At 33.9% G+C, this 5,962-nt stretch overlaps 1 non-coding gene across 1 annotated transcript; it reads right to left on the bottom strand.

Moving 5' to 3' along the window:
- Positions 1–659: 659 nt before the first annotated feature.
- LOC121785618 lies at positions 660–760 on the bottom strand. Its single transcript, XR_006047003.1, has one exon. It is a non-coding gene; the product is annotated as a U6 spliceosomal RNA (small nuclear RNA).
- Between the last annotated feature and the right edge of the window lie 5,202 nt (positions 761–5,962).

The raw sequence follows: 5,962 nt of genomic DNA, 5'->3' as shown, positions 1-5,962 counted from the left end.
CCTTTGCACATGACAATGACACTCCCAAGACTTGTTGTGGCTAAGTCAATGGAACAAAAAATTGAGAAAAACAAGGCTGACAAGATAAAGGCGATGAAGAAGTGTAGTGATGATAAAACTCATTTGGTACCTTGGAGCTTAAGTTCTTTGATGACCAAAAGTCAGCCATCGTAGTAGAGAAAATCACTTATACGTACGATGAGTGGTTAAAAAGAAAATTTATACTCCCTCAGTTCCATTCTAAGTGAAACATTTTTAATTCGACATGAAATTTTATATAGTGTTGTTTTGTGACTAAGTGAAGAGAATAAAGTAGAGAGGGAGACCTCTCTATTACTAAATTTGAAAATGTGTCATTTAGAGTGAGATAGAGGGAGTATAAATGCGTAGTGAGGCGGATGCAGTACACTACTTTTATGATTAGAGTTGTCAACTGTGCCATCTTGGCCCGGCCCAGCTCGGCCCATCAATGAAACAAAGCGGGCCTGGGATGGGCTCACTTGTTGAAATGGGCTCCAATTAGGCCATTTTGTAAACCGAAGCCCGGCCTAGGCCTATGACCATCCGAAGCCCAGCCCTGGCACGGGACCCGCCCAAGCCATCAGAGGCCCACCTTATATAATTAGTTTTTAAGAAAATATAATTAGGTAAATACCACTAATAATTGTATATTTTTCTATTTATGCATGTCATCGTGCATGAAACATGTTAATCTTCTCTATATCGTTCCAATTTATTGGATATCTCAATTGGACTCAAACTCAAACAATAATTGTCTAATATCTACACAAGTTCCCAACCAAAATATAATGCAACATTCAATCTTGACTAGGGCTGGGTAAATATACCGAAAAAATGATATATCTATCGTATCCTACTGAAAAATATCTAAAATTATCAAATTTTCGGTATACCAAAATTTTTGGTACGATACAATACCGTATCGTAAGTTTTCGATACGATAACGATATGAATTTTCTTATACTGCGGTATACCGTTTTATATCGAATATACAATATATATATCGATATTATCGGTATACCGTAATATATCAAAAATCAATACGTATTGAATTATCGATACATACAGTTTATACTGATAAAAAAAATAATATAATTTATTTTTTTAAGATTAAAAGTTTAAAATCATAAATAGATATCCATTTAATTTATTTATATATTTTAAAAATATTTATTGTAAATCCTAAAATCATAAAGAGATATCCATTTAATTTTGATATACCGTTCAAAATGGTATATTGAAGTTCGGTATGATATACCGAAATTTCGATACGATAACGGTATAGATATTATCCATACCGAAATTTCGGTATACCGAAACTTTCGATACGGTAACGATATGAAATTCTTTCGTATCGATATTTTCGATACGATAACGATACAAAATTTTCGGTACAATATACCATATCGACCCAACCTTAATCTTGACTACATCCAAACCTCAATATTGAAGTATTTTTTTTAACCAAGATGTTAAAAAGATGGTTCTGAAGTTTATCTTTAAAATTATGACGTATTCAAACCTCAATATCTGATGAATACTTATAGAATTTTTTTAAATTTGTTAATTAGTTCATATACTTCTAGTTTCAAAAATACGACGTCAACTCATATGTCATCATCTACTAACAAAAGTAACAATATCGGTTCTTCCTGTAATTATGGACTTACTTTCAGATAGAATAAAGAACATGAAAATGATTTAATACAAAGTCAGTAAATGAATGTAAAAATATTATTTAAATTTAGATTTAGTGTAAATGAATAATAAATACAAGTTATATGTTTTATTTTTGCATATAATATTTTTAGCCTCTCCTTGAAATACATAAATAGAAAAATTTAAATAAAGCCCGACCCAGCCCAATCCACCTCAGACATGGGTCTGAGCCCGGTCGTGCCTCAATACAAGTGGGCCTGGGCCGGCCCGGTCCGACGCGGCCCACTTGACAACTCTAAGTGTAAGTAGTGTTAGTGGAGAGTCACCTACACAAAACGATCTGAGCGTTGGAGTTTATAGCAGAAGATTTTGCAAATTAAATAAATCTGCAAAGAAATCTATTTAGGCGATTATCAGATCAATTATATTCGAGTAATTAAAACAAGTTATATGCCAGGAACACAATTAATTCACATAAAAGAGTTAATGTAACATCCTTGACCAAAGTATATTCGTCTCCATGGGCGGAGCTACGGTGGGGTGAGTGGGTCCCTCATTAATTTTACGTTTCCTTATACATTATATATGTATACATATTACTACAAATACATAGCTGGCGCAGTAGGTAGGTTATGCCATTTTCTTCTTCCCTTTGGTGTCGAATTATTTTTTTTCATTTTTTATGGAGCACTAGTATTTTATTCCCTTATATGATTTTTAATATACTTTGAATTCTAGTTTACCACTTTAGTCCGTCCCACATTAAAAGTTCAAGTTAGAATATTCCATAAATGCTAGTATTAGACTTCACATTTCACTAACTCCATTCTACTCACTTTTTATTATAAAACTATTAGAATATTTCATAAACGCTAGTACTCCATAAAACTAGTATATAAAATAAGATTCACATTTCACTATCCTTATTCCCAACATTCTTTTACATTTTCTAAAACTTGTCTCAAACGCAATTGAGACTCCGAAATTGGGAGAGAGGGAATAGTATTTATTTTCATGTGGGAATCTTGTTTATTTTATGTAAAAAATATAATTTGAAATCATGAATTTCACACACACCAATATTTATTTATACATTAATATTTTAAATATGTTTAGATATGCATATATTTAGTACTTTTAGATATTTTTAATTTAAGATTGTCCATTAATAATTGTTTACAATCAAAGAATAAAAATTATTTCGGTTGACTTTTTCTCCATATATATAATTATATTGTTTACATTTAATTTTTTGCACTATTCATTTCTCGCTCGCATTCCATTAACTCATTGTCATTCACTTTCTATATTTCAACTCGCATTTATTATAAAAGTAGTATGTAAAAGTCAGATTCACATTCCACTGTTTTTTTCAACTCACTATAAATTATATTTCTTAAAACCGTGTCGAGTCAAAATATGACAAATTTTGTCTAACGAAGGGATTATTAACATAAATTTGGGTCCCACATCGTAAAATTCCTGGTCCTGTCACTGTCCGTCCCACTCTAAGTGGAGCATTTTTAATTCGACACGAGATTTTATGTAGTGTTGTTTCATAAGTAAAGTAAAGAGAATAAAGTGAGAGAGTGGGAAAAAGTAGAGTCGAGAGAGTGATGTTCCTATATTTAGAAATGTGTCATTTGGAGTGGGACATCCCAAAAAGGAAAATGTGTCACTTAGAGTATATTTTTTTGCATGATAAAAATGTTGATTGGTGTGTGTGTGTGTGTGTGTGTGTGTGAGAGAGAGAGAGAGAGAGAGAGAGAGAGAGAGAGAGAGAGTGTTTTGAGCTTGAGGTGAGAATATTGACACATATTTTCACCTCCGGGATTGAAAACTATAGAACAAGAGACCTACTCACGAGTCTAATCAGATTAGCTATCATAATTAGGTGTGTATAAGTCTCACTTTTAATTTTACATGTCTGATATGCTTCTTTAATATGTGTTTAAGTGAAGAGAATCATTAGATTATATGATGTGAACCTAATATGATTGTATGTTGTTTGATAATATGGTGGAATATGACAGGGGTATATGATTAGTGCAATGGGTGTATTTATAAATTGTATTGGTATTATTTGGTGGAATATGATGTGGATATGAATTGGTGCAATAGATATTTTTTACATATGATGGCAATTGAAACTAAATATAAAAATATAACTATCCCACATCAGTGCTCATAGAGAACTGAAATCAATATATAAGTCTCATGTATCTCTCCTCCTATAACCAATTGGTTTTAGGATGGAACCCATAGATTTCTATTATGGTATAAGAGTGGGTCGCCGACTGTGGGCCAACTTTAACTAACCTAACAGTATATCTGAGCTAAAACTGGAAAAAGACTAACCCAACAGTATATCTGGACATAGAATTTGGGCCAGTGGTCCAACCGATCAAAAATAAAAAATAAAGATTGGCCAGTGGTCCAACTGGTCTAAAATTAGTCAAACCTATCCAAGGTTCACCTTGAAGAGTTTGAGGGAGGATGTCGACAATTGAAACTAAATATATAAATATAACTATTACACATCAGTGCTCATAAAGAACTGAAACTATATAAGTCTCATGAGCTTGTCCTTCTTTGACCTGCTTTTAGGATGGAGCTCATGGATTTCTATCGACTTTAGTTGAGAAGATACACGAGGATGAACGCAAAAAATATTCGTGACAGGAGTAATATATTTTACGATTTGATGTTATTATAAATACGGTCAAGAAAATAGAGAAAATAATTAATATCATCTTAATTCTCGTTTTCCTATCCCCAATCCTGCTTTTCCAAAACATTGAACCCTTATTATATAGGAAGATATGCATCCGCCACAAGTAATATGGAGAGAGGTCGTTGGAAGACTTCCAATTAAAAGCATTATGAGGTGCAAGTGAGTTTGTAAGTCATGACATAATGTAATAGCAAGTGTGAGTTTTCCACATCGTATACTACAAAACATGCATGTCTTTTGTTCATCCAGAGTATGCAGTCTGCCATGAGGCCTACCAACAACTTTTTTGGTTCAACTTGCCCCCTCCTCACGATCAATACTCGACTGATGATCATGTTTCTCATCGTGTTATAGTTGATTCCAATGACTTATGAATATATCGAGCTTTCTATAGGCAATATAAGATTTTATGTGTCAATGAATCTAGGTTTTGTTATTTATGCACTCTAAGAAGAGAATGATTGTGAAGAAAGATCGCATCAACATCAACAACTAGATTGCCTCATATAGGACAATACGTAAGAATGGTGGCATAGGCGGGAGACTGCCACATGATTATGCCATATTTTTTAACGGATATATTCACTTGTTGGATTTTGAATATATTTCTTGGTTAGTTGCTTTGATATTGAAACCGAGCTCTTCACCAATTTTTGTCTTCCTCCCCATGGCGACGATGTATGTTTGAATGTATATTTCTAGATATCGGGTATGGAGAGCCAACTAAGTGAGAGAATAGTGTAGATAGACTCTTATCTACCTTATGATGTCACTTACTTTACTCTCTCACCGTTTTAACTATTTATTTTCATTTTTCTAAAACGAGTGCTGAAAATGAAATGACTCAACTACCGCGGAACGGAGGGAATATTTTATTTCTTCCCTCTCTATCTCACTCTTTTTTTATATAAAATCAATTGAATATCATCAAAATAATGTTTTTACATCATACACTAAGGCATACCCGAGGAAACATGTGAACGACAAGGGAAAAAGATGAAACTAACAAACGTCAACACCGAACGATTGGGATAGGGCAGTCTTGAGCCACCCTTTCAAAAAATGGGTCGGCCATGTTAAAACCCCTTGGGGGAAAAATCCCATGGAAAAAAACACCTAAGGGAAAAAAGAGTACTTTGAAGAGTGACCCTTAACGTGCCAACACAGTAAAACCCAGTCTCCAAATAATAGTTTCATCAAACTCATCCTGGTAAGTAGAGAGCAACCTGATCATGTGGGTACCGGGAGTAAAGCAGGTTGTACGTAGCTTCTTTGATTTGGAAGATAATTCGAGCCACATCCTAGGATTCCAGTAAAAAATAAAAGCATCTTGTGACTTCCAGATAATAGAGACCGTGGCCATAAGTGCAATCCCTTTCGCAACTTGAATAATCACCGAGCCACGAGAATTCCTCCTTGCCCATTCGATAACACTTTTTATGGTAGTGGATCGACGAGCAACGCCAAGCCAGAGCATAATTTTTCCCCGGACAACCCAAGTTTTTCAGCATTTGAAGAAAAGGTGATCACTAGGCTCATAGTTGTACT

This window comes from Salvia splendens, chromosome 21 (assembly GCF_004379255.2).
Source record: "Salvia splendens isolate huo1 chromosome 21, SspV2, whole genome shotgun sequence".
NCBI lineage: Eukaryota > Viridiplantae > Streptophyta > Magnoliopsida > Lamiales > Lamiaceae > Salvia > Salvia splendens.
The sequence above is the reverse complement of the archived record's forward strand: the minus strand, read 5'-3'. Positions and strand labels throughout refer to the sequence as shown.